This window comes from Puma concolor, chromosome E1, assembly GCF_028749965.1.
Source record: "Puma concolor isolate L17-30 chromosome E1, mPumCon1.1.hap2, whole genome shotgun sequence".
Classification (NCBI taxonomy): Eukaryota; Metazoa; Chordata; class Mammalia; order Carnivora; family Felidae; genus Puma; species Puma concolor.
In genome coordinates this window covers 13,090,535-13,115,847 of record NC_141680.1, presented here as the reverse complement: position 1 = coordinate 13,115,847, position 25,313 = coordinate 13,090,535, and the positions used below count along the sequence as shown (strand labels likewise).

The 25,313-nt window shown below is 46.6% G+C and overlaps 2 long non-coding RNA genes across 2 annotated transcripts; both read left to right on the top strand.

Moving 5' to 3' along the window:
* Positions 1-1,130: 1,130 nt before the first annotated feature.
* On the top strand, positions 1,131-6,549 carry LOC147574089 (uncharacterized). The gene is made up of 2 exons (XR_015243913.1): positions 1,131-3,678; positions 5,948-6,549. It is a non-coding gene; the product is annotated as an uncharacterized LOC147574089 (long non-coding RNA).
* Positions 6,550-11,692: 5,143 nt separating this feature from the next.
* On the top strand, positions 11,693-13,101 carry LOC147574088 (uncharacterized). Its single transcript, XR_015243914.1, has 2 exons — positions 11,693-11,901; positions 12,499-13,101. It is a non-coding gene; the product is annotated as an uncharacterized LOC147574088 (long non-coding RNA).
* Positions 13,102-25,313: the final 12,212 nt, after the last annotated feature.

The following is a 25,313-nucleotide window of genomic DNA, read 5'->3' as shown; positions in this document are numbered from 1 at the left end:
TTGTTCCCCTAGCAAGGCTTTTAGGACTTCCTTCAGAGTCCCTACAGTTGGGACATCGTCCTTGGGTCTTTGACTTCCCAACTGAATTCTCTCTTCTATGTTCCTTCATTCCCATGGTTTGGACAATGGTGAGATAGAGCTAGATCTTGGGTCTCCTAGGCTGGTGTATCTGCAGGAAGCCCTCTAAGACATGGAGTCACAGAGCTGACACACGGGACCGGTGGCACTTCAGAGAGGCTGGCCCCCTGAGCCCACTCACCCAGGGCGTCATCACCACAGCAGCCAGACCTGCCTGTGCCCTGGCAGAGAGGACGGGCCTGCGTCCCCGCTCGCCTCACCCTGCAGGGTCGCACCCTGCGTTCTCCTCAAACGCTGCGTTTCCTGTCTCATCCCCATCCTTCCCCTGCCCCAGCTGGTCCCCGCCGCCCCTGCTGCAGGACCACAGGACTCTTGGCCGCCTCACTGGCCCCACCCTACTGCCCTTCAGGGCCACCGGCCCCTTCTGCCATGTGCGACTAGCTCCCGGTCCGGGGGTCTCCAGACCGCGGCCACTCCCTCCAGCCCCTTCAGTGGCCCCACGTTGTGGGTGGACGCCTCTCCGCTGCTTGCAACAATTTTCGTATAATTCGTGTGTTGCTAGACATCAACTATCTCATCTGTTTCCAAGTTCACTATCATGGAGTTATGTCTGTGAAAATCTCACGTAATAAAAACAGGCCTATAACTTATTTTGGCTCCCTGTCCCCGTAACCTACTTTACGCCTTTTATCCTTGGACCTTCTTAATGGGGTTTCTCTGTCATCACGCGAGAAACCTGAACGGCGTGAACACCAACAATCCTTAAATCCGTCAGAGAACTGAGACCACAGGGTGAGCATCACCGCAATAAGCGGGGAGACGGGTGAACGCAGAGGCTCACGGCTTCACGGAGCAGAGGCCGCTGGTGGAGCGGGATCTGGGCAGCAGCACTCACACGGTGGCTGATGACTGTGTGCAGGCTCCGTGTCCGCAAGACGGACAGGTTAAACCCCGGGGGACGCAGCCTTTCGGGACTTCCACACTCATGAGCTCGCCTCCAGGAGCTCCACCGCATTCACAGCGCAAAGCAAAATCCTCAGTACATCTGGCAGCGGGAGAAGGAAACCACCATTCTGAACACACCCAGGGTGCCCTTGGTCTCCTTAAGGAAGCCTTCCCTGGGGGGACACGGTTCTCCCAGAGCAACCACCTTGCCTCTGCCATCCACAGCCGGCCTGGGGGAAAGGAGATGCCCAAATCCAGTCCCCTCCAGCTTTCCCTGTGCAGGAAGGAACCCAGCTCCCTCTAGCATGCTCTCACCTGATGGGGAAAGAAGTCTGAGAAGCACTGGTAGGTGTCAAATCCCAGGGACACAGGCTCGTGTCACGAGGGATAACACAGGAGATCTGACGGCTACCCTTGGCCTGAATGAAACGGACATTTACAGACTAACCACCTCACTGTTGTAGGAAACATACTTTTTCCTAGAAACATGGAACATTCACCCAGATATTCTGGGCCATGACACAGGCCCAATAATCATCAGGATAACGAACTATTAGAAAGTATGTTCTCTGACACATTGGGAATAAAGTAGAAATCGACAATACGAAGACGTCCAGAGAATCCCTAAATGTTTGCACAACAACGGTAGATTTCTTGAAGGCTCACGGTTTAGAGAGGAAATTACATGGAACACGTAAAACAGAACAGACTGATAATCAAAATACAACATGGAATTTGGTGGTGAGATGCCACTAGGGCAGTGCCCGTCGCTTCAAATGCTTCTGTTAGCAGAGGGCAAGGGTTGAGAATCACTTGTTTAAGTTCCGTTTTGAGGAGCTAGAAAACCCACCAACAAATCAGACCCACGGAGGGGCAAAGAAGGACAAAGGGCACATCAATTACACGGGAAAAAGATAAGCCACAGAGAAAATAAAAAAGCCAACAATTGGTGTGTGAAACGATAAAATCGATAAGGCCCCAGCACCACCGAGGGGAAAAAACAAAGGCTGGAGTTGTGAACACCCTGTGGCGTGTCCATGTACCCACGCACTATTCTGGGAGAACTCTCCAGATGGGAAGAGAACTTCCTGCTTCCATAATCCCTCTTGAGAAGACGACGCCAGTTGGATAAGGGATTTTGAGGAAGCGATCTCTTTACCTGTGTGCTTTCGTGGTCACTTTCAAGAGAAAACAGTGTGGGGGCAGTCTCGTCAGTGCCGCACTCTCGTTCCGATCTGCCTACACAAGGAGGGAAGCATAGTGCTGAGGGGAGGCGGAAGTCCACTGGCCTCCACTGGCCTCTTAGGCCACTTGGATGGCATCGATGATGGCCAAGTCCTTAAGGGGCTCCTGCCGTTGGGTCTCTGCCTCAATCTTGGTTTGCGTGCTGTGTACTCCTCTTGTCCTCCCTGCTCTGCCAGTTTACCCTGAAGTCTCCACCAGCCCACACGACCCAGTTAGCCCGGTAAGCCAATGTGTGAGTCTGTTCCCTTCAGCAAGGGCGGAGCAGAATGTTCCCATTCCCTGAGTAGGAACAGGATGCATCCTACAGTCTAGCTGTCCAGAAACGAAACGCCGCTCTTGATATCTCTCTACCCTTTGTCCCCTGTTCTCAGTTGGCCTGCACTCCAAATTGGAGAAAGGCTGGGTGCTGACCACACGCAGCCAGATGTGGGTAATCTCCAGGGAATTCGCACTGGGACACAGGGACTCTAATTTGTCTCTCGCCAGCCCCTGGACCTGAAGTGTCAATCAAGGCAGATGACACAGTCCCAGATGAAATGAACTAGCTTTCAAGCGTAAGCTAACCCCAAACCAGCAGAAGATGGGAAACAAGAAAGATTGGAGCAGAAATGAACGCTTTCCAAATACAAAAGGAAAACAGTAGCACCGATCAATGAAACCAGCAGCTGTTTCTTTGAAAGCATTGGCCAAACTGACAACGCCCTAGCCGGGTTGATCAAAAGGAAAAAGGAAAGGACCCAAATAAATGTAATCAAGGGTGGATGAGGAGAGATCACAACCAACACTGCAGAAATACAAGCAATAATAAGAGAATATTGTAGGAGGCCGGACCCCGGAGCCAGGCTGAGCCCGGGTTGAGCAACGGCTCCCTGTTGACTCAGCCAACCCGGTGGTTCCCCCTCCCCTTCCCCCACTTGCAAAGGCATACGAAAGCCTCGCCAAGGCGGAGAAATCTAATTCCTGAAGCCCGTGGTCTGTGGGTGTTGGCAGTAATGTTACCCCCCTTTCTACCCCGGGTCAAATAGAAACAAACATGGGAACTGTGTTTTGCTAGCAATCTACCACCAGGACCTTGCTGTGACCCGTTTAGAAAGTTCACAATGGACACAGAACTAAATGTTTTGGTTGGCAGCGATCGTGAGAAACCTGTTTATTCTTAGAATGACCTGACCCCTAAGAGTCTTGATAGAGAAGATTGTGTACAGCAACAATAAAGCCGTCACTTGGGCCATCAGCCCAGGGGACCCTCCTGTTCCCAAACTGGCTTCTCTCCTTTTCTTTCTTCCATTCCCCTACCCTCAGGACCCTGATCTCGGTGTTTGTTGCGCCGGTCGCAGCAAGTGGCGCCCGAACAGGGACCTGAGACAACAGGGAGGAAAGCGAAAGCAGATCGCACGGCGTCTAATTCAGGTAGGGGAACTGTGGCAGCAGCACAGACGACGGGAGTAAGACTATGGGACAGAAACAGTGTACGGAACAGGGGTATTTTGTAACTGCCTTGCAGGCTCTTATGAAGGAGAAGGGAATTAAGGTTTCTCAGTCAGCTCTTAGGGAATTTTTTGACATAGGGCACGACTATTGCCCATGGTTTCCAGACGGGGGTACAGTTGATTTAAAGGTTTGGCAGCGAGTTGGTCAGGAACTTAAAAGTCAAATGAAGATTCATGGGGCTGCGGTTCCAAGGACCTTATGGTCTACTTGGACCTGTATTAAAGAGGTCCTTGATCCTGGAGGTTGCTGCAGGATTTGAGAGCGATTAATGCTGCCCTGAAACCCATGGGGGCTTTGCAACCCGGCCTCCCTTCCCCATCGGCCATTCCTTTGCAATATCAATTACTAGTTTTGGACTTAAAAGATTGTTTCTTTTACCATTCCGTTGGCCCCTGGCGACGGAGAACATTTTGCATTCTCCCTGCCTTCCACTGACTTACAGGAGCCTGCTGAGCGGTATCAGTGGAAGGTCTTACCGAAAGGCATGGCTAACAGTCCGACTTTATGTCAAGAGTTTGTGGCCAGAGCAATGACCCCTTTTAGACAGAGCTTCCCCCATGTATATTGCATCCATTATATGGACGACTTACTTTTGGCTGCTGAAACTGAGGAATTATTACAGGAAGCGTTTATTTCTCTTCAAAGGTGCCTTAAAGCGTATAATTTGATTGTTGCCCCTGAGAAAGTTCAAAAGGAAGCCCCTTTTGAATACCTAGGGTATCTCATCTCCAAATCAACTGTTCGACCTCAGAAAGGATCAGTTAGAACCGGACATTTGACTACTCTAAATGATTTTCAGAAATTATTAGGAGATATAAACTGGATTAGAAATACACTAGGGGTCACCACAGAACAATTTACTGCCTTTGTTTAATATTCTAAAAGGAGATAGTTCTCCAGCGTCCCCGCGAAGTCTCACTCAAGAAGCTAAAGAAGCTATAAGACATATAGAACAGGCCATTCAGCAGGCCCCAGTCGCTAGAATTGACCCTTCTCAGCCTTTGTATCTAATAATATTAGAACCTCAGGTCATCCCCTTTGCAATTCTGTGGCAATCTCATGGCCCACTTGAATGGGAGTGAATGACACTCCCTGCATGTCATTAATCCTTTGCTATCTATGGTTTGTCTTCTCATCATTAGAGGAAGATCCCGAGCTGTTCAGCTCTTTGGACACGATCCAGAAATTATTGCATGTGCCTTTCTGACAGAGAAGCTGGTGGACGTTGCTTTTGCCCAGTCCATCGAATGGCAACTTGCCTTGGCTAATTTTACAGGTCAAATTAAATTTCATTTACCTTCTGATTCTTGAATACAAGGTTTCAGTCTTATAGATATTTTGCCCTATAATCCTATTGTTTGTCAGCCGATTGAAGACGCTGCCTCCATTTTTGTGGATGCTAGTAAAGAGGGTAAAATTGCAGTGTATTATGTCACTTCCCAACATAAAAATTTGATCATTTTCAATTATACGACTAAATCTGTCCGAAGGGCCCAGCTTTATGCTGTACAGGTAGCCTTAAAAACTTACCCGGAATCTATAAATGTCTATTCTGACAGTCAATACGTTGTCACAGCCGTGTTGCAACTTCCCACGGCCTTTATACTGACAGCGGATGAGGAACTTTATCATCTATTTCATGCTATACAAAAACTTCTTAATTTACGGCACAGTCCAATTTATATTTCCCACAATCGAGCTCACACCGATCTACCTGGTCCCCTAGTTGCTGGGAATCGGATAGCCGAGGCAGCAACCCATTTATTGCAAGTTCTGCCCATTACCACTCCTTTGGAAACAGCCAAAAGGAGTCACGATAATTTTCATCAGAATGCGGCAGCCCTTCGACGAGAATTCAAAATATCTCGTGAGGCGGCCAGACAAATTGTTAAACAATGCGGCATCTGTCCGCAATTCTTCCCACAGCCGGTCTATGCCATTAATCCCCGAGGTCTTGGGCCCAATGATTTGTGGCAAATGGACGTCACCCAATATTTACCTTTTGGGAAATTGCAATATATACATGTGTCTGTAGATACTTGCTCAGGCTATATACATGCTTCAGCCCACTCAGGAGAAGCATTTGTTGATGTTCAAAATCACCTATTTTCTGCCTTTGCAGCAATGGGCAAGCCTCATAAAATAAAAACTGACAATGGTAGTGCTTATACTTCTAAATCTTTTGCAGAATTTTGCCACCGACTCCCAATTGAGCATGCAACTGGCAAGGCTTATGATTCCACAGGACAAGCTATTGTTGAACGCGCTCACCTGACACTAAAACAGTATCTGCAAACACTTAAAGAGGGGGAGATATTAAAGGGAAAGACAAAGTATTCCCCACATGTACATCTCGCTCCGTTGCCGCTTATTGGCAAAAGAGAGAATTATTAGGAGAATGGATGTTTTTTGGACCACGTGATCCCCCTCAAAATCTTCCTGTATGTCCCTCAATTGGTCAAGGCCTTACTGGGGACTCACCTTGGGGTAAATGTGCCCAATCCTCTTCATTAAGGATGACTCCTAAAGGCATAAACTATACCATTACAGATTATTCCCGAGAGGCCTGGCATTCATTCCTTCAAGAAACACCTATGGCTATTTTGGAAGTGCAAAGGGAAACAAGGAGACCTTTAGTGGCTCCGTTAAGAGATATGGGCCCACCTCCTAACGAGGTGCAGGAACACCACAAGGTTATCCCACAAACCATTTTGCAATCCCCTGAAGGAAGAATTCATTCTGATCTTTGGAAGTTATATGCTGCCTTTGATAAAATGTATACTAATGACAGCTTTAGTTTTCCAGATTATTCTCTTTCTCCAGTCCTACAATTGCGTGCCTGTGTTCCTCCTCCCTACTATTTGATTGTTGGAGATGGAGCCATTACTCCAGTGAAGGAAGATGGTCATCAGTTATACCGGCTGACTTGTCCTGCTTGTGTTTTGACCAATTGTCTACTAGTAGAGGGGCCCTCTAGAAGTGAAATGAAGGTTTATCTGGTCTTACAACCTCCCTATTGGATGTTGCCAGTAAATGTTACAGGACCTTGGTATCCTAATTATGGGATTCGATTGGCCTTAGAAATCAGTAAACGGCTGCACAGGACCAGACGGTTTCTTGGACTCTTGGTTGCTGGACTCATAGCAACAGTGACTGTCATTGCCTCTGCAACTCTATCTGTAATATCCTTACATGAAAGTGCCCAAACGGCATCCCATGTAAATGAATTGGCTCATAATATATCCAAGGTGCTTGCCACTCAAGAACGAATAGACCGTAAATTGGAAGCCCAATTGGAGGCACTACAAGAAGCATTGATATATCTTGGCGATCAGCTTGCTGTTTTGCGTACCAGACTTTCTCTAATTTGTCATGATGCATATAAACATATCTGTGTTACCCCGTTAGAGTATACCAATATGACATGGGGACAAGTGCGTCGTCATTTACAAGGGGTTTGGCATGACGCTAACACTAGCTTAGACCTCTTACAGCTACAGGAAGAGATAAATGCTATTGCAAGTAGCTCACTCAGTTTCCCTGACCCTGGAGATCTCGCTGGAACCATACTGCACAAACTTAATGGGCTTAATCCATTTAATATTCTTTAGCATTCCCTCTGGATCTTTATTGAAATTGTTTCCGTAATATCTGTTATACTTATGTTACTGTGTTGTTTCTGGAGATGGGGTCTCACTGCCTTTACCACATACCAAGCCAGGATGCACATGTTGCAATTACAAACAATAGGGGGAAATGTAGGAGGCCAGACCCCGGAGCCAGGCTGAGACCGGGTTGAGCAACGGCTCCCTGTTGACTCAGCCAACCCGGTGGTTCCCCCTCCCCTTCCCCCACTTGCAAAGGCATACGAAAGCCTCGCCAAGGCGGAGAAATCTAATTCCTGAAGCCCGTGGTCTGTGGGTGTTGGCAGCAATGTTACCCCCCTTTCTACCCCGGGTCAAATAGAAACAAACATGGGAACTGTGTTTTGCTAGCAATCTACCACCAGGACCTTGCTGTGACCCGTTTAGAAAGTTCACAATGGACACAGAACTAAATGTTTTGGTTGGCAGCGATCGTGAGAAACCTGTTTATTCTTAGAATGACCTGACCCACAGAGTCTTGATATAAAAGATTGTGTACAGCAACAATAAAGCCGTCACTTGGGCCATCAGCCCACGGGACCCTCCTGTTCCCAAACTGGCTTCTCTTCTTTTCTTTCTTCCATTCCCCTACCCTCAGGACCCTGATCTCGGTGTTTGTTGTGCCAGTCGCAACAGAATATTATGAGCAATTATACGCCAATAAATGGGCAATCTGGAAGAGACGGACAAATTCCTAGAAACATAAAGCACCAAAACTGAAACAGGAAGAAATAGAAACATGGAAAAGACTCGTCACCAGGAAAGAAATTAAATTAGTAACCAAAAATCTCCCAAAAACCTAGAGTCCAGGGCCTGATAGCTTTTCAGGGGAATTCTACCAAACATTTAATTAAGAATTAACACCTATTCTTTTGAAGGTGTTCCAAAAAATAGAAATGGAAGGAAAACTTCCAAACTCATTCGATGGGGCCAGAATTCCCTTGATTCCAAAACCAGACAAAGACCCCACTCAATAGGAAAACTGGAGACCAATTTCCCCGATGAACATGGAGGCAAACATGCTCCACAAGATACTAGCCCACCGAATCCAACAATACATGAAAAGAATTCTTCACTACGATCAAGTGGGATTTATACCTGGGATGTAGGACTGGTTTCATGTCTGCAAATCGATCAGTGTGATACACTACATCAATAAAAGAAAGAAGAACCACATGATCCTCTCAGTAGATGCCGAGAAAGCATTTGACAAAACTCAGCATCCTCTCTTGATGAAAACCCTTAAGAAAGTAGGGATAGAAGGATCATACCTCAAGATGATAAGAACCACATGGGAAAGACCAATGCGAATATCATCCTCAATGGGGAAATTGAGAGTTTTCCCCCTAGGGTCAGGAACACGACAGGGATGTCCACTCTCACCACGGTTATTCAACCTAGTATTGGAAGTCCTAGCCTCAGCAATCAGACAACAAGAAGAACTAGAAGGCATCCAAACTGGCAAGGAGGAAGTCAAACTTTCGCTCTTTGCCAACAATGTGACAGTCTATACCGAAAACCCAAAAGATTCCCCCCAAAACTGCTAGAACTGATCCATGCGTCCAGCACAGTCGCAGCATATCAAATCAAGGCACAGAGATCGGTTGCATTCCTGTACACCGATAATGAAACAACAGCGAGAGAAATCAAGGAATCGATCCCATTTCCAATTGCACCGAGTCCATAAAATGCCTTGGAATAAACCTAACCGAAGGCGCGAAAAACCTATGCACTGAAAAGTATAGAAAGCTTATGAAAAAAATTGAAGAAGACACACACACAAAATGGAAAAGTATTCCATCCTCTTGGATCGGAAGAACAAATATTGTTAAAATGCCAATACTACCCAAAGCAATCTACATATTCGACGCAACTCCTACCGAAAGAAACCCAGCTTTCTTGACAGAGCTATGAGAAAAAATCCTAAATTTTGTACGGAACCAGAAAAGACCCTGAATAGCCAAAAGCAATCCTGAGAAAGAAAACCACAGCTGGAGGCATCCCAATTCCACACATCAAGATGTAGTACGAAGCTGTAATCATCAAGACAGTATGATACTGGCACAAGAACAGACACCGAGATCAATGGAACAGAATCGAGAACCCAGAAATGGACCCACAGACGTATGGCCAACAGATCTTTGACAAAGCAGGAAAGAATATCCAATGGAATGAAGACAGTCTCTTCAGCACGTGGTGTTGGGAAAACTGGACAGCGACATGCACGAGAACGAACCTGGACCACTTTCTTATGCCAGACAGAAAAATTAACTCAAAACGGAGGAAAGACTAAACATAAGACAGGAAGCCATCCAAATGCTCGAGGAGAAAGCAGGCAAAAACATCTTTGGCATCAGCCGCAGCACTTTCTTACTTGACACGTCTCCAGAGGCAAAGGAAACAAAAGCACAAATGAACTAGTGGGACCTCATCAAGATAAAAAGCTGCACTGCGAAGGAAACAATCGGCAAAACTAAAAGGCAACCGACGGAATCGGAGAAGATATTTGCAAATGACGTATCAGACGAACGGTTAGTATTGAAAATCTAGAACGACCTTATCAAACTCAACATCCAAAAAAAAAAAAAAAAATCCAGGGAAGAAATGGACAAAAGACACGAACAGACACTTCTCCCAAGAAGACATCCCGATGGCTAACAGACACATGAAAAGATGCACGAGGTCACTCATCATCAGAGAACTACAAATCAAAACCTCAACGAGATACCACCTGACACCTGTCAGGATGCCTAACATGAACAACTCAGGCAACGACAGATGTTGGCGAGGATGCGGAAAAAGAGGAACCCTTTTGCACTGCTGGTGGGAATGCAAACTGGTGCGGCCACTCTGGAAAACAGTATGGAGGTTCCTCCAAAAATTACAAAGAGAACTACCCTGCGACCCAGCAATTGCGCTACTAGGTATTTATCCAAAGGATACAGGAGTGCTGATTCGAAGGGGCACAGGCACACCGATGATCTTAGCGGCACTATCAACAATGGCCAAAGAATGGAAAGAGCCCAAATGTCTACCAAGTGGTGAATGGATGAAGAAGATGTAGTATATGGACCCAGTGGAATAGTACTTGGCGATCCAAAAGAATGAAATCTTGCCATTTGTAACAAATTGGATGGAAGTAGAGTGTATTACGCTACGCAAAATCAGACAGAGAAAGACAAACCTCATATGATTTCACTCATACAGAGAACAAACTGAGGAGTGCTGGTGGGGAGTTGTGTGGGGGGAACCCCTAAAGGAGAGAGAGGCTTTAAGGAGGACACTTACTGGGATGAGCACTGGGTGTTACATGTAAATGGTGACTCACTAAATTCTATTCTTGAAAAAAAGAATGAAAAAAATAAAGAATTTCCTTCACAGGGGGAGAAAAACAACACATAGATGGAACTAGGTGATATAAGGCAGCGAAAGACAAATGCCCTATGTTTTCACGCGTATGTAGAATTTAGGAAGCAAAACAAATGAGCAAAGGAAAAAGAGAGAGAGAGAGAGAGAGAGAGAGACAAACCAGGAAACAGACTCTTGGCTGTAAAAAACAGAAGGATGGTGAGCAGAGAGGAGGGGAGCAGAGCTGGGGGAATGAGTGAACCAGGTGATGGAGACTAAGGGGTGCACTTGTCCTGCTGAGCCCTGGGTGATGTATGGAGTGTTGAATCACTGCATCGGACACCGGAAAGGAATCAACATTGTATGTTACCTCTATAGGAAATAAATGAAATGAAGAATATAAAATAAAATGCAAAAAATGAATTAAAATATTGCAACATACAAGAGAATAGAAAAATAACGTTTAAAAAATAAGATGAAACATGAAAAACTAAAAATAAAAGATCCTATAATAAGCTCCCTAGATCTTTCCACCATATGAGATTCCAAGGAAAGTCTGTGACCCAGAAGAGGGCCCTCACCCAAGCACGCCAGCACCCTGATCTTGGACTTCTGGCCTCCAGACATGTGAGCAATACATTTCCGTTGTTGTATAAGTCACCAAGTGTATAATACTTGTTATAGAGGACTGGGTAGACGAATCCCTAAACCAGAAGACAATTGATAGTATGGCATTGTATGGAGTACACCAGAGTTCCACGTGGCTCCCCTTCATGGCTATGATCTTTTCCCAACTTTTTGTTCTTGTAACAAATAGTGCTGACATCAATATTCTTATCACCCATGCGTGTGCCCAAATGCTCCCCACGCCCCCTTGTTGCCAAGGGACTTTCCCTGTGGTATATGCAAAGGTCCATTTTGGTTACTCATTACGCGGCAAGTTGATGAATCATTTCTTCGATGGATTCTGGACTTTGCTTTATGCTTTCGGGAGACCTCCACTCCAGCATCGTAGAATGAGAGGCGTCCCTCCACGCTTTCTACCAGTACTTTCATGGTTTCAGTTTTTCGGTCCCGGCCCACCCTACCCCCGCAGATGTCCTGTCCGTCTAGGACGCCGAGAAGCACCGCTGTCGCTCTGAGAAAGAAGGTGGGCTAGGGGACGCGGACGTGCCGGCGACTCTGGGGAATTTTGCGCCGGCTCACGAGTCGCCGCCTCCAGTCTGTCCCCTTCCCGTCCGCCGTCCCAGGCAGGGGAAGGCGATTCCAGGGAGATTTCCAGAGAAAGGTTTTCAACCCCCCCCTTCTGCTGTAGGTGCCGAGCCCTGTCAGGCAGGGCCGATCCATCCAGGCAGGGAACTCCTGGGGAGGGGGGGCCGGGGGGGAGAATACTACCCGGGGCCCCGCGGGACACCCTCCGCCCACCTGGCGCGGGGAAGCGCCATCCGAGGGGACCGGGACGAGATCGGACTCGCAGGCGGCCGGTGGTGCGCCCTCGCCCGCCTGCGGTCCGGAGCCGGCCCGGTTGTCTAGCGCCACCTGGCGCCCGCCTCTCTAGCCTTTTCCCCCGGAGCTCCGCAAGACTAGCGAAGGCTGGGATTCGGCTGCAGTCAGCGCCGCAGAGTTCCAGGGGGCCGTCAGCGCCAGCAGGATGTGCTCGGCGGTGCCACGGCGTCGGCGGGTCTTGCCTTCGCTGGGGATTGGGCGAGCAGGTCTCTTAGGGACGCTGTCGTCGCGTCTCCCGCAGGGGTTGTGGGGCTGCCCAGACTGGTCGACCAGCACACGCCGCTCGCCGCCTGTCGGCTCGCGGGAAGCGACCGCGACCGCGACCGCGGCGGGTAAGGGGAGAGGGCGGCCCGGGCTCGGAGACGGGGACCGGGCGCCACGGGGTTTCCCGTGGTCCTACGTGGATCACTGCCGTCGCACTTACCCGCGAGCGTGAATCCTCCTGGATTCCCGCTTCTTTCCCCACCTCGTCCTGGCTCAACGTGGGCGGGGACGGGGTTGGGGAGCCTTGGCAATGATGGAGAAAGGGGATGGGGGGCGGCTGGACACTTCTAATGTGCGACTGATGTGGCTGTTGCAGGGAGCGTGTGTGACGAAAGAGCCGGGTTGGACGCTGCCTTGCATGCCTCTTTCCGCAGTCCAGGTTGACCAGCAGTCTGCTAGGCTGGGGCTTGAGGGAGTTTTGGGCGGTTGACCAGCAAGCCGTCAGGATTCGTGTACGGATTATTTGTATCTATTTGAGGTTTGAAGTAACTTTTTGCGTACAGTCACTCACTGTTGATTGTAAAATTGGACTCACTTCTGGTTCCAAGATGCTTTTGGAATAAACAGACTTCATCCCTGGTGCCAAAATGAAGTGTTAAACAGGTGTGTGTGTGTGTGTGTGTGTGTGTGTGTGTGTGTGTGACAGGGACTGAGGCACCTGCCTATAAAAACATCATGAAATGAAATTGCTCTAGGCCCTAATCTCCTTGCAGTTTCAGTCTGTTTCAAAAGGAAAGCTCTTTATCTGCCCATTTGCAATTCTTTTTTCTGAGACATTTCTTTCGTAGAAAACTTTGGGCCCCCTCACATAACCCATTTCTCTAGCCCACTGTGCAGGTGCTGCATACAATCAAGAAGCCAAACCCACAAGCTTGAAACAGGCTCTGGGGCTCAACTTACAACTGGCCTGCTGGGACAAAGACTACACCAGACCAGTCAGAGCGACAGTGGACCCCAGCACCTACCTTTCCCTGACTTTTCCCCTCATAAGGCTAAAAATCACACCCAGGGGCAGAGAGTTATCACACAAATAAAACATACCACGTATGAAAAAGCATGTTCTGTCAACTGCACCTGCACACCCAACTTCCTATATTTCTCCACCCTTACAGGGTTAGATGTCACTCCTTTCCTGCCTTCTACCCTTCGAAAACCTTCCTGGGGCACCTGGTGGCTCAGTAGGTTAAACATCCAACTTCGGCTCAGGTCATGATCTCGAAGTTCATGGGTTTGAGTCCCGCGTCAGTCTCTATGCTGACAGCTCAGAACCTGGAGTCTGCTTCGGGTTCTTTGTCTCCCTCTCTGCCTTTCTCTCTCTCTCTCTCTCTCTCTCTCTCTCTCTCACTCTCTCAAAAGTAAACATTAAAAAAATAAAAACTTTCCCTGGCCATTGTTTCGGGAGCATCCTAGTATTCCTTACCAAGACTGTCTCCATCATGCCCGGGCATGAGCTTGTACTAAATGCTATCCACACCATCCCTGGCCTCATGTCTCTTTCTACGCTCTAGAGTCAAAGATCCCCAAGGTCAGTAACATATATATGCATATGTGCATGTATATATTATTAAGCGATAAAAAAAAGAAGGAAATCCGCCATTTGTGACAACATCCTTGACGACACGGTGCTAAACAAATAAATCAGACATAGAAAGACAAATACTGTATGGCTCACTTATATGTGGAATCTTAAAAAGTCAAAGTCATAGAACCAGAATATAAAATGGTGGTTACCAGGGTTTGGGGGTTAGGGGAAACGGGGAGACATTGGGCAAAGCATACAAAGCTCAATCGTAAGATGAATACGTTCTGGAGATCTAATGTACAGCGTGGTGACTACAGTTAATAATACTGTAGTATTTTATACTTGAAGTTTGCTAAGAGAGTAGACCTTCAGTGTTCTCACCACACCTACAAAATTTAAACTAACCATGTGAGGTGATGGCTATGTGAATTAACTTGATTGTGGTCATCATTTCACAATGTACACACAGATAAACCCTCACGTCATACAACCTAAATATACACAATTTTTGTCAATCATACCTCAATAAATATGTTTAATAAAAGACATGATTGGGTTATTAATAACATATAAAGTGACATCAACTATTTTAAAAGTAGTATATGTTGGCACATACCAGGCTTTTCTGTGAGCTTTTCGTAAAATTAAGAAAGAGCCCTTCCCTGATAAATGCATATACACACTGAAAGAGTTTCCCTCCAGCATGATTCTGCATATCCTCAGGGTCACACACAGTCTACACACACAGCCTTGGTTGGTCTGCAGTGTACCCAGGAAGGAAAGAAGTTGGAAGGAAGGAAGGAAGGAAGGAAAGAAGGAAGGAAGGAAGGAAGGAAGGAAGGAAGGAAGGAAGGAGGGAGGGAAGGAAGGAGGGAGGGAAGGGAAAAGGAGAGAAAGAGAAGGAGAGGAAGGAAGGAAGGGAAGAAATAAAGGAAAAAAGGAAGAAAAGAAAGACATACAATTCATGATATAATTGCTGTGGATGAACTTTAGCTATTAAATGCTAAAATTCTCCTTGCCTTTCAGAAATTCCCTTACTCCAAACCAAGAAGAAGAAGTTTGTTTTTTTTAATTGTGATAAAAATACATATCACCACTTCAGCTATTTTTCTTAAATTTTTATTTAAGATTTTGATTTTGAGAGTTGGGGGAGGAGGGACTGAGAGAGGGAGAGAGCAAATCCCAGGCAGGCTTTGTACTATCAGCACAGAACCCACCATGGGGCTTGATCCCACAAAATGTGCGGTCAAGGCCTGAGCCAACATCAGGAGTTGCACACTCAACCAACTGAGTCCCCCAGTGCCCCACCATTTTAGCTACTTTTAATTGTGTGGTTCAGTGGCATTGAATACATTCATACCCTTGCTGTGTTCACTCTTTTAGTCTGACATTTAAAAAAAAATTTTTTTTTAATATTTATTCTTGAGACAGAGAGACAGGGTGTGAGCAGGGCAGGGTTAGAGAGAGGGAGACACAGAATCCGGAAGCAGGCTCCAGGCTCCCAGCTGTCCCACAGAGTCCGATGCAAGGCTGGACTCACAATCATGACCTGAGCCAAAGTTGGACGCTTAACCAACAAAGCCACCCAGGTGCCCCTTAGTCTGACTTTTGAAACAAGCCTGGGATGATGAATTTGAGTCACAATGAGAGCCCCACCTCTCCCACCCCTTCCCTGCTTCATTCAGAAGTACCGTCTCTGAGGTTCATTCATGTTTGCCCATCTTCCTCTTTGACATGTCCAGGAGGCAGTGAAATCCCTTGGCCAGAGTACCTGTGGGTGTCTGGACTCAGACTGAGGATTTCCCATGGGGATTGTGTCTGAGACTCAGACACTTGTTATAGCAGAGGGAAGACTTTACTCAAGAGGGACCATTGCAGGGGTGCCTGGAAGTTTCAGTTGGTTAAGCGTCTGATTTCAGCTCACGTCCAGTCCTGCATCGGGCTGTGTGCTGACAGCTCAGAGCCTGGAGCTGCTTCAGATTCTGTGTCTCCCTCTCACTCTGAAGTCAGTGGGGGTTTGCAGTGGGGAAGAGAGATTGAGATCAATGGCAAATACAAGGAAAAGTGGAAATTTATAGCCAGAGAACACATGGGGGCGAGCGGCCGGAAAATTACTAAGAGGAAACATCACGGTGAGGAGGAATCTTCAATCAACTCAACAGGATTCTTGCTGCAGAATGAGAAATTTGATCGGGATTCAATTATGGGGAATTTTTACTAAACTTAATGAGCAGGAGGATTCTTGCTAAAATTGGATGAAGCTGGCCAAGGACAGAATGCAAGGCCCAGGCCTAGTCAGAAAGAGGACTCAGAGGAGTACGGGTAAAGAGAAAGTTTGGTTAAGGAGCGTCTGCCAGATGCCCGTGGGAGAGTAGGAACATAGTGGAACTTGAAGACTAAGGACAAAAACCATCACTTTGAGCAGAGTACTGCACTAGGAGTGTGCTGGGCCCAGAGCCCAGGGCTGAGGGCTCAAAAACATCCCCCACCAGGCCTTCCTTACCATTCCCACTTGTGTTTGGACTATGAACTCTAAGTCACCAATGTAACCTGTTTAACATCCTCCTTTGACTTGCCCCCCGCCCCCCAAGGAAGGCTTGCAGCGAGACGTCAGCCTTCACATCCATGATTCTTAGATGATTTAGTGGGGTTTCCTGGGGCAGGAAAAGGAGGAGACTTTTTGCCCCAGACAAGGTGAGTGGCTCAGACACTCTCCCTCCCTCCCTCCCTCCCTCCCTCCCTCCCTCCCTCCCTCCCTTCCTCCCAGCAGTTTGGAAGCTGAAGGATGAGAGTGAGACAGGCGAAGAAAGCCATTCCTTGGAGAGAAGCCCAAGCTAGGTCAAAAGCTCTGACTCTACCAGAGCTTTCTGCATTTGAATCAAGTGCCCAGGGTTTCATCTTAAGTGGTGAACTAGGTCCCAGATCTGCAGGCAAATCACACATGGGTACAGCGGAGTTGGTATCTCAGGCAAAGTGGTCAAGGTGTTGGCAAGATGTCTGCAGATGAGAGGAGACTTGTTCTGGGACCACCCTCCCAAGCACCGCTCTGGCTGAGAAGAAGGGAGGGGGGGTGCAGTTTGATCCAGAACCCTGACCAAACAATGACGTTAGCTGCTGCCTGCCTGGAGCCTGAGGGGCTGACGGCAGCAGGGTATGCCAGCTCCTCCAACTCGATTTATTCTGGGAACCTTCTGTTGTTACTACTGAGGTGCCAGTTGCTACAATGACCAAAGCTAAACTCTCTGTGTCTAGTTTCTAAAAGGCCTGATTCTCTTGTTTTCTTGCTAAATGTGTAGCTGAACTAACACAAGTTTTCTCCTCCATGAGTCACAGATAGAAACTACATCAGGTGAGTTATAGCACAAAGTCAACGTTATTGCAGCATATAAGGAGATCACAGGGAATAACTTCCAAAGCTGTGACTCCCCCAGCAATGGTAGATGGATTCCTTTGATTTAGGGTTAGGATGAATATTTAGGTTTGGGAACCTTGTCACTGGCTATAGGGGTGGGCACAAGGTGATGCATGCACCTTAAAGAAACATCCCTATCCGTACATCGTATGTTATGTAAATGAGGCTTCTGCTCCCCATTGGATGGAGACTTTAGTATTGAAATGAGGTAGAGGTAACTGTAAGTCACTCCACAATTTCTGACATGATGGGGAAAAGAAGGATAATATGAGTGCAGACCTTGTTCATCTTGTTTTATCAGGGAAGATAATTTGGCTCTTGCCTGATGGGATCTAATTTTTTCATGAATGATGAGGCAAGATAATGGGAAAAGAAGGGAAATCTAGGATGTAAGAACATGAAGAAGATTGGTTATAGATACTGGGGTTCTGGAGAAAGTATTTTGTGAAAGAAGCATGAGCTTACTGATTTCTGGACAATGTTTCTGGCTGATTTGGCGTGTAGGTCATTTTGAACCAGTCTGTGGGTCCACTTTTGGATATCGTCTCCAGCTCACCTGAGTGGTGTGGCCGTGTAAATATAAGATGGGGTCTCATCCAGGGATGGAACCGTGTCAGAGAAAGGAGACAGCAGCAAGTAAGGGACTTCAAAGTATTTATAAGACAGTGACTCTCTAAAGTGGATGAGGGAGAAGGACACCCTGACAGTTTTATTTTTAAAGTCAGCAATCCCAAGGACTGGAACTCCTGGTTAAAGGAAATGTGGGTAAATTGAAAGATACTGCCAAGTTGCCCTTCAAAATGATGGTGCCAAGCGATACTGGAGAGAAACACGTAGTTACTTTCCCTCACCTGGAGCTCACGTGGCACATTACTTAACTCTCGCACCTTTGCCGTCTGACCTGATGCTAAAGTGGTTCAGAGATGCATCTATCTCCTCATATGCAAGGGGCCTGGGGATAGCCTCGCATGCCTAAAAGCCATTTGTGTCTTTCAGGGAGTTTTGTGAATGTTCCAGACACCCAATCCCCAAGTTACTTGCCTCCCCCCCCCGCACCGCCCACACTGCCAAAATGGACTGTCCCTCCCACCACCTCTGCCTCCAGGGATTCTAACCTGACCACGGGGTTCTTCCCAGCACCTAAGATGGCCATCTGGGTCGCAGCCTCCCCTCTGTGCACGCTCCCTGGACCCCCACCATGGCAGGGCATGGAGGCCTGACCGGCCCCGCCCCAGCAAAGCCCACTGTGTCTGTCAACAGATGGAGGCATGGTTTGCTGTATCGGTCTAGTAATACGAAATTCTAGAGCAGGCAAGGTAACCGGAAGGACGGATGTCAGTGGCTCCCTAGGCAATGGGCCGAGACTAGGTCTTTGGCGAAGGGGCACTAGCGAACCTTCTGAGTAATCGGAACGTTTTGGATCTTTATTGTGATGATAGCCCGCCCAGTGGGGGCACATTTTATCAAAAGTCATGGACTTGTACACTGAAAGTGCCTATTAATGTATGCAGATTATACCTCAATAGAGTAGATATTGAAGACAAAAGCAAACACTGCTCTCCAACGTAGGCTAATTTATACAGCAAATGAGGGATATGCATTCTCTGCAGTCAGCTTCCTCCCTGCTCTAGGCAGCAGGGTCTTTGATGCTTCCCCCTCACTTTTATGATTGCTCCTCTGTATGGTATTATTTTTCTTCTGCCTTCTCCATTTGTACCCTTAACACTTTTCAGCAGGGAGATCAGTGCTCTCACAAAGCCCTTTCACTACCGAGTGGCTAATCGTCCTACAAATGTAATAAAATTTTGAGGCATAAATAAATAAACAAGTAACCCACTGTCTCTGCCTTCAAGAATCTCATAGTCTAAATTTAAAATTGTGGAAGAAAGAGAAAGAAAAGAAAAGAGAAAAGAAAAGAATGCCTATAGTCACAGCAGCAGACCGTGACACATGGGAACTTGGAACAGAAAAAAAGGAAGTGAAAGCGATACAGAACAAAGGCTTTTCTCTGAGGTCTCAGAATTGCAATTCAGTGAGTACAGACTCCAGAGTAACCAAAAACGTGTCCCACTTTTGTGGGGAAAGCAAGAGGTTTTTGTAAGAAAGAAGAGGCTAATTACATGGTTTAGAAAAAGAAAAGAAGTGGGGGAAAGGGAAATCTGTTAATTTGGGGGGAACTGGTCGAGCCACTTGGATGACTATCTAACTGATTATTTTGTTGGTGCTATCAAATGAAGCTATTCCTGCTATACATTCATTAAGGATTCTGTCTTTATAAAGTTAGTACTGTCACCAAACCCAAGTTCATCTGTCTGAGGGGCAGCAAAGCCAATCACTGAGATATGGAATATGTAGCAAGGAAAGAGTGTATTGGAGAGGCAGCCAAATGAGGACAGGACAGCAAGCCTCAAATGTGCCTCCCCCAAAAGGGAGAGTCAGAGATATTTAAAGGCAAACTAGAAGGAGGAGCCAAGATGGCAGAACAGCATGGAAGCTTTGTGTGTGTCTCACGTCCATGAAATACAGCCAGATCAACACTAAACCATCTCGCACACCTAGAAAGCTGATTTGAGGATTAACGCAACAATTGCACGACCTGAACCACAGAACTCAGCAGGTACGCAGCACGGAGAGGTGAACTGGGAGAGAGAGAGAAGCCACAGAGGGCAGGGAGCTGATTCTGTGTGCGGAGAGAGGATGGAAATGGGGGTGGGGGGGTATGGGAAAAGCCCCCCCCCCCCGCTAAGCAGCTGGAGAGAAAGTAGAAAAGTGGAAACAGCTATAGGGACTGAACTAAAAAGGGACAAAGGAGAAAGGAGAGGGTTTAAATTCCATCAAGACTCTATAAACAGGGGACCGCAGAGTCTGAGGCCCCACTGCTCCATACCTGGAGGTGCTCTGGTGAGAAGGGCGAATCCCCAGGAGCAGAGTGGAGTCCGGGGGTCTTGAGGCCACACGGGGAGAGGTGGTTCCCCGGCTGGGAGGACAGCTGGTGGAGGCTGTGTGGGTCCCCCAAGGGCAAAGGCCCCAGTGGACCCGGGAGAGAAACCACATTCGCTGGTGCTGGAACGAGGTCGTTGGGGGGTGAATCTGGTGCCAGATTCATGTTGTAATTTACCATAATCTCAGAAACACTGCTGCTGCAAGATCATGTGAACTTTTTCTGGGGCGGGCTGGCACCCGGCCACGGTATCGGGGCACCGGCAGCGGCCCGGTCCCGTAAACGTTCCTGGGTGAGGCCGGCACCCTGCCATTGCTGGGTGAGACCCTCCCGCAGAGGGGCAGAACAAGTCAAAGCTGCAGTCCCTCAGAAATAAGGGGTCAGAAAACACAGCCGCATCTGAAACAAAACTCAGGAGGGAGGTGCTGCCTGAGGCTTGGTCACAGACTGTGTAAAAGCGGGGAGTGGGCAGAAGCCAAAGACAAAGGACCTGTGCGCAATTGCTAATCAGGGAGAACAGAGTTCAGATACTAAAGACTGGGTAGCTGGGCGACGCCATTAACACCGCTCCCACGCATGCGCACACGTACCTACACGTGGCACAACAATCCATCCCAGTAAGCTGAGCAGCGCCATCTAGTGGAGAACGGAGCTGTTACACTAAGCCCCGGCCAACTGGGCCAACATCGCTCCTCAAGAACACGTGTCTCTCCGCCTGCTTAGTTTATGGACTATAAAGTGCTTCATAGCTTGACTTCTAAGGGGAAAACAAAGTGATTTCAATTGTATTTCAGTCTGTTCGCTGGTCCATCTATTCAATTTTCTTTTTTTTCCTTTTTTTCCCTCTTTTTCGTTTCTTTTCTTTTCCTTGAATACAGAAAGAGAAAAAAAATTATCTTTATTTTCAATTTTTATTAAGAATGTTTTTCTTTATATTTTTACTATATTTTTTACTTTTGTGTAAATTTTTTTACATCGTATTTTACTTCCATCATTTCATTTTATTCTAATTCAGTGTCTTCATTTTTTTCAAATTTTCAAACGATTTCCTTATTTTTTTCTTTCTCCTTTTTTCTCTAATCTATCAGGCCCCTTTCAACCCCCAGACCAAAACAAACCTAGGATCTAGCATCATTTATTTGATTTTTTGTGTTTGTTGTTTTTAATGTCTTAATTTTAATTTTTTTATAATTTTAATTTTTTTATAATTTTTTACCTCATTAATTCCTTTTCTTCCTGCAAAATGATGAAATGAAGGAGTTCACCACAAAAAGAGCAGGAAGAAACGACAGCCAGGGACTTAACTAACACAGATACAAGCAAGATGTCTGAACCAGAATTTAGAATCATGATAATAAGAATACTAGCTGGAGTTTAAAATAGATTATAACCCCTATCTGTAGAGATAAAAGACATAAAAACTAGACAAAATGGAATTTAAAAATGCTATAACTGAGCTGCAATCTCGATGGATGCCATGATAGCAAGAACTGATGAGGCAGAACAGAGAATCAGCGATATAGAGGACAAACTTATGGAGAATAATGAAGCAGAAAAAAAAGAGGGAGATTAAGGCAAAAGAGCACGATTTAAGAATTAGAGAAATCAGTGACTCATTAAAAGGGAACAACATCAGAATGATATGGGTCCCAGAAGAGGAAAAGGGAGAAAAAAGGGTAGAAGTGTTATGTAAGCGAATCATAGCAGAAAACTTTCCTAACCTGGGGAAAGACACAGACATCAAAATCTAGGAAGCACAGAGGACTCCCATTAGATGCAACAAAAACAGACCATCAACAAGGCATACCATAGTCAAATTCACAAAATACTCAGGGAAGGAAAGAATCATGAAAGCAGCAAGGGAAAAAACAGTTCTTAAACTACAAGGGAAGACAGATCAGGTTTGCAGCAGACCTATCCACAGACACTTGGCACGCCAGAAAGGAGTGGCAGGATATATTCAATGTGCTGAATCAGAAAAATATGGAGCCAAGAATTCTTTATCCAGCAAGGTTTTCATTCAAAATAGGAGAGATAAAAAGTTTCCCAGACAAACAAAAATTAAAGGAGTTTGTGACCACTAAACTAGCCTTGCAAGAAATTTTAAGGGGGACTCTCTGAGGGAAGAAAAGATGGAAAAAAATAAATAAATAAAGACCAAAAGCAACAAACATTAGAAAGGACCAGAGAGAATTCACCAGAATTCCAACTCTACAAGCAACATAATGGTAATACATTCATATCTTTCAGTACTCACTCTAAACGTCGATGGACTAAATGCTCCAACCAAAAGACATAGGATAACAGAATGGATAAGAAAACAAGATCCATCCATACGCTGTTTACAAGAGACCCACTTTAGACCTAAAGACACCTTCAGATTGAAAGTAAGGTGATGGAGAACCATCTATCATGCTAACGGTCAACAAAAGAAAGCTGGAGTAGCCATACTTGTATCAGACAATCTAGACTTAAAATAAAGACTGTAATGGTAGGGAAGATGGCGGTGTAGGAGGACGCTGGGCTCACCGCGCGTCCTGCTGATCACTTAGATTCCACCTACACCTGCCTAAATAACCCAGAAAACCACCAGAAGACTAGCAGAACAGAGTCTCCGGAGCGAAGTGCAGACGAGAGGCCCACGGAAGAGGGTAGGAAGGGCAGCAAGTGGTGCACGCTCCACCGACTGGCGGGACGGAGCCGGGGCGGAGGGGCAGCCCGCCGGCCAAGCAGAGCCCCCGAGTCTGGCTTGCAAAAGCGGAGGGGCCAGACAGAGTGTGTTCTGACAGCAAGTGGGACTTAGCATCTGGGAGGTCATAAGTTAACAGCTCTGCTCAGAAAGCGGGAAAGCTGGAGGACAAAGGGAGGGAGAGTTGCTGAGCCCTGGGATGACAGAGCTCAGTTTGGTGGAGAACAAATGCACTCGCCAGCCCCATCTCCCTCGCCCATCCCCCAGCCAAAATCCCAAAGGGAACCGGTTCCTGCCAGGGAACTTGCTTGCTCCGCACAAACACCCAATGCTGCGCTTCTGCGGAGCCACCCCTCTGGCAGCAGGTCTGACTCCCTCCCGCTGCCACAGGGCCCCTCCTGAAGTGGATCACCTAAGGAGAAGCGAGATAAGCCTCCTGCCCCGTGCACCTTGCCTACCCACCTCAGCTAATATGCCAGATCCCCAGCATCACAAGCCTGGCAGTGTGCAAGTAGCCCAGACGGGCCACGCCACCCCACAGTGAATCCCGCCCCTAGGAGAGGGGAAGAGAAGGCACACACCAGTCTGACTGTGGCCCCAGCGGTGGGCTGGGGGCAGACATCAGGTCAGACTGCGGCCCCGCCCACCAACTCCAGTTATACACCACAGCACAGGGGAAGTGCCCTGCAGGTCCGCACCACTCCAGGGACTATCCAAAATGACCAAGCGGAAGAATTCCCCTCAGAAGAATCTCCAGGAAATAACAACAGCTAATGAACTGATCAAAAAGGATTTAAATAATATAACAGAAAGTGAATTTAGAATAGTAGTTATAAAATTAATCGCTGGGCTTGAAAACAGTATAGAGGACAGCAGAGAATCTCTTGCTACAGAGATCAAGGGACTAAGGAATAGACTAAGGAGCTGAAAAACGCTATAAACAAGATGCAAAATAAAATGGAAATGACCACGGCTCGGATTGAAGAGGCAGAGGAGAGAATAGGTGAACTAGAAGATAAAATTATGGAAAAAGAGGAAGCTGAGAAAAAGAGAGATAAAAAAAATCCAGGAGTATGAGGGGAAAATTAGAGAACTAAGTGATGCACTAAAGAGAAATAATCTATGCATAATTGGTATCCCAGAGGAGGAAGAGAGAGGGAAAGGTGCTGAAGGGGTACTTGAAGAAATAATAGCTGAGAACTTCCCTGAACTGGGGAAGGAAAAAGGCATTGAAATCCAAGAGGCACAGAGAACTCCCTTCAGACGTAACTTGAATCGATCTTCTGCACGACATATCATAGTGAAACTGGCAAAATACAAGGATAAAGAGAAAATTCTGAAAGCAGCAAGGGGTAAACGTGCCCTCACATATAAAGGGAGACCTATAAGACTCGTGACTGATCTCTCTTCTGAAACTTGGCAGGCCAGAAAGAATTGGCAGGAGATCTTCAATGTGATGAACAGAAAAAAAATATGCAGCCGAGAATCCTTTATCCAGCAAGTCTATCATTTAGAATAGAAGGAAAGATAAAGGTCTTCCCAAACAAACAAAAACTGAAGGAATTCATCACAAGTAAACCAGCTCTACAAGAGATCCTAAGGGGGACCCTGTGAGACAAAGTACCAGAGACATCGCTACAAGCATAAAACATACAGACATCACAATGACTCTAAACCCGTATTTTTCTATAGTAACACTGAATGTAAATGGACTAAATGCACCAACCAAAAGACGTAGGGTATCAGAATGGATAAAAAAACAAGACCCATCTATTTGCTGTCTACAAGAGACTCATTTTAGACCTGAGGAGACCTTCAGATTGAGAGTGAGGGGATGGAGAACTATTTATCATGCTACTAGAAGCCAAAAGAAAGCTGGAGTAGCCATACTTATATCAGACAAACTAGACTTTAAATTAAAGGCTGTAACAAGAGATGAAGAAGGGCATTATATAATAATTACAGGGTCTATCCATCAGGAAGAGCTAACAATTATAAATGTCTATGCGCCGAATATGGGAGCCCCCAAATATATAAAACAATTCATCACAAACATAAGCAACCTTATTGATAAGAATGTGGTAATTGCAGGGGACTTTAACACCCCACTTACAGAAATGGATAGATCATCTAGACACACGGTCAATAAAGAAACAAGGGCCCTGAATGATACATTGGACCAGATGGACTTGACAGATATATTTAGAACTCTGCATCCCAAAGCAACA